Source organism: Ipomoea triloba, chromosome 9 (assembly GCF_003576645.1).
Source record: "Ipomoea triloba cultivar NCNSP0323 chromosome 9, ASM357664v1".
NCBI classification, from domain to species: domain Eukaryota; kingdom Viridiplantae; phylum Streptophyta; class Magnoliopsida; order Solanales; family Convolvulaceae; genus Ipomoea; species Ipomoea triloba.
This window is the reverse complement of record NC_044924.1, coordinates 5,633,770-5,638,054: the sequence shown is the minus strand read 5'-3', so window position 1 is coordinate 5,638,054 and position 4,285 is coordinate 5,633,770. Positions and strand designations below refer to the sequence as shown.

Here is a 4,285-nt window from a genome sequence, read left to right as displayed (position 1 = left end):
CCCCTTTTTTTTTAATAAACGAAATTGATAATTTTTACAATTACAATATAATATATTTAATATTATATTAAAAAATCTAATTAGAATTAAAGAAGAAGAAAGATTCCTTAGTTTATGTGTAATGTAGCATAGGAATTATCAAGTTGAATTTGGAGAGATGGCTGAGTGGACTAAAGCGGCGGATTGCTAATCCGTTGTACGGGTTATTCGTACCGAGGGTTCGAATCCCTCTCTTTCCATTTTCGCGGATGATTTTATTTTTTTTCAATTTTCGCAATCCCTCGGTTCTTATTCTTAGTTTCGTAGTTAAATGTGTGTACTAGATAAAATCACAAGAAAGTTGAAAAATAAAAACTCTTTTTAGTTTAGTCTTATTCTATATATATTCTTCTAATTACTTTTTTTTTTTTTATCATTGCATTATATTAACATTTGTATTTTGATTCTTGATTGTCAATTTGATCACTATTAATTTTTTTAAAAAAGATTCAAATAAACTAAATTCAATATGAAATATATATATATATATATATGTGTGTGTGCGCGCTTGCTTTTTTGTTATAAGTTATGCATGTAAGAGCACTCTTTTAACCATTATTATTATTATTATTATTTGAAATTGTGTCACTCAAATCTTTAGCAAATTTTCAATTTAGACTCTAGTAATGAATTGAATTTGCTAAACAACATTTATTTTTAGAATTTCTAGGGTTTTGTTTTCATAATTTCACTTTTCAACCATCAATTCCCTCTCATAAATGACTTATATTAGTTTCCCTTTCTTTCCTCTAAACTTAAAATGACAAGACTCCTCAATAAATTCCTTCATAAATAACACTTATTTTGTATATTACTAATAAATATTACTCCAAGACATATTAATTTAATTGAACGAAGAGAATTTTTTTTTTTTAAAAAAAGAAAAATTAAAAAGTTAGACCCTTAAAAACCCTAAACACGAATGTCATTCAACAACTGATGGACTAAATTAACAACTTAATTAGTTAAGAATTGAAAGACTATTTCAAAAATTAAAGGAGAAATAATCTTGAATTACATAACATATAACAAATTGGGAACAAAAATATAATGTTATTTTTCTTAATTTTATTTGCAAATTAAATAGAATTAAATAATAACATGTACAATTACAATGATAAATAAATTAAATAAAATTAATTTACTACCTTGTCATGACATCCATTTGCTCGTTCTCTTATTTCCACTTTCCAACCAAATAATCTACTGTCTTTGTCTTCCGGCGGCAGGATCAACAATTCTTGCTCCTCAATCTACATTCATTTGCACCAATCATATTTCAAAAACACACATATACAACATTAATCGATATCATATCAATAGCTTCATAGTACAAACAACTCTGTGCGTATGTGTGCGTACGATGATTCAAATTTAAAAGTGATAGATTATGAATGTAAAAAGCCCATGAGATACTTTTTAAATAAATAAAAAAACCTTAATTATGTCCACTGTGTAATCTCCATCGGAGCCTTGAATCGGTACAAGGGTGCAGTTCGCATAAAAGTTCTCTATAGTAATACATTTAGTCTTTGGCCTCCTGGGATGCTTCAAAAGAAAAAAAAAAAAATCAAAACCATCAAAACAAGGTTGAATTTCAATTAACAAAATTGTTTTAAAATGATAAAAATATATATGTGCGACATATTAAAAAAGAAAAAAAAAACCCTAACTATTAAAACCTTTGTAGACCAGATCTTTAGTATAAATCAATAACAGGTCAAATAATAATATAAAAAATGATTCAAAATCATTTTAATCAAATACTAAATAAGAATTTTGTTGAGAAATATAGACGTGAATATACATATGCAATGAGATTAACACTTTAAGGACAAAATCATACCAACTGTGGGTGGTTGGAAGGAGGATCCATTTCTGATGTAGAATGTAAGACTTACAAATGAATGTGAAAATGCTATATAAAGATGGGAGACACCATGCAATAATGGAAAAAATCTCTGCATTTGGTTATTCCGCTCGATATAGTAAAAAATATTTAGAAATAGTATTTTCTAAAAGAAAAATTTAGACTTAAATTAATTCAAAATAAAAATATAAGATTACGTTGTACATGACTACATAACTTTTTTAAAAGTACCTATGGTAAAAAATATTTTAAATTTTGCTAATCTTACTTACCGAGGATATATATATAAACATACATAGTTATTTCTTCTTATATGCTTGTATTTGATTGAATTTGAATGGTAAAACGTTGTTGTTGAAAATGGATTTTGAATTAATTCCAAAGTGTATTGAATTTTGTCTATAAATATTTTTAGAAAAAGTAAAAATCACTTATTTTCTTAAACTTTCAATTACTAAAATCTAAGGTAATTAAATTTTTATAACATTAAATTACAAAATTATTGATTGATAGTTTTAATTTATTAATTATTCATACATACGCAGAATCTTTTTGGGTTATATATTTATTTGTATATTCATATTGTCGAAAATTATATCATTATTTACTTTATTGACCTTTGTCATCATTTCATTTTTCACGCAGTCTTAGTCAATAAGGTTCCTTCTTAATAATTAGACTAACAGGTCATTGACAAATAATCATACGTTTTATTAGTATATTAATTTTAAAAATATGGTCGATCAATAAAAACGGTATAAGAAATGAATAAATGACAGGTCATTTACAGGTAATAACATGTTGGATTTTCGTATAAAATATATATACGCATAAATTGCTTACCTTAAAAATAAAAATACCATATCCGACAACAGTAATACAAATTAGAATCCAGTAAAGTGAAATAGATGTACTGTGCTCTGGAAATTTTACCTTAAAAATAAAAATACCATATCCGACAACAGTAATACAAATTATAATCCGGTAAAGTGAAATAGATGTACTGTGCTCTGGAAATTTTATCCTTTTGTTTATGTGTGTGCGTGTAAACCACCTTCACTGTTTACTTTCGATATTTTATTTGTTTATAAAATGTTAATAGTTATATTAAATTTCAATTAACTTAGAGGGAAGTTTGATAAGTTTTTAAGAGTTTTTTGTTTTAAAATTAATTTACAAAGTTTAAACTCAAAATTTTATTTTAAAGGAATAAGTTCATACTGCTTTTCCTCTTGGCAAATATATATTATTTTGTTGATCGAGAGCAACCCCAACCAAGGTGGTCAAACTATTGAGCAAGTCAGCTATAGACAAGCTAAGAGAGGTGTTCCGCGTTTATCTTTGTTCATCTTACGGTCCAAATCCACCCTATTAATCCTCGTTTGCTTAGGGAGGCATGGGAGTTGGCCCAAGAGGAATTGTGTTGGAATCAAACCCCATTTATCCTAAGGGCCCTCTTACAAAGAGCTCATTTACCACTTGGGCTATCCCTTTAGTTTATGGATAATCTAATATTCCGATTTACTTCATTGTATGTAATCCTTTATCCACTGGGGTCTCAAGGTGAGGTTTACCCATGAATACAACAATTGTTATACGGTGGACCATGGTCCAGAAACGGTGGCCATTATATTTAACAAAATGAAACTATAGTGTATATATCTAAAATGAAACTGAATAACTTGTCTCACACATTGTGTTTATATTATCAAATGAAACTGTAATTGAATTGAAATTAAATGATACTTTAGTTGTGGTAAAAAATGAAAGTCAGATGACTATTTGTGATCGAATTCAAAGTCGATGACTAAAAGGAGTACTGCTCAATAGTCAGAGGACCCTTTGTGGTATTAACTCAATTACACATGAATAAAAACCTCAGGACGATGTAACCACTGCTCGGTTGTAGTTGGCTTGAGGCATAGAGTAGTGGATTAGTTATTGATAGCACATATTCACATTGGATGAAAATGTAATCTTCTAATTGTGCCATGACCAGCGATCTTTATGAGCAGTCATCAAGCTTGAAAAAGTGATGCTGGGATAGTTAAGTTACTTCAAATATTATGTCATATATTCTACACTTTTATAATAACTTCAATTTAGATAATTAGATTTTGATAATTTAATTGCTTTATATTCAAAATAAATAGAAATAGAAAACATATATGAACAAACAAATAATCAAATTTAAATTGCAATGACGAATAAATCAAATTAATAAGTAAATAATTCAATTTGAATAAACACATGATAAATCACAAAGTAGCTATATATATATATATATATATATATATATATATATATATATATATATATATATATATATATATATATATATATATATATATATATATATATATATATATATATATA

The 4,285-nt window shown here is 26.7% G+C and overlaps 1 non-coding gene across 1 annotated transcript; it reads left to right on the top strand.

Annotated features, from left to right (window-relative positions):
* Positions 1-151: 151 nt before the first annotated feature.
* On the top strand, positions 152-239 carry TRNAS-GCU. Its single transcript has one exon. It is a non-coding gene; the product is annotated as a tRNA-Ser (tRNA).
* Positions 240-4,285: the final 4,046 nt, after the last annotated feature.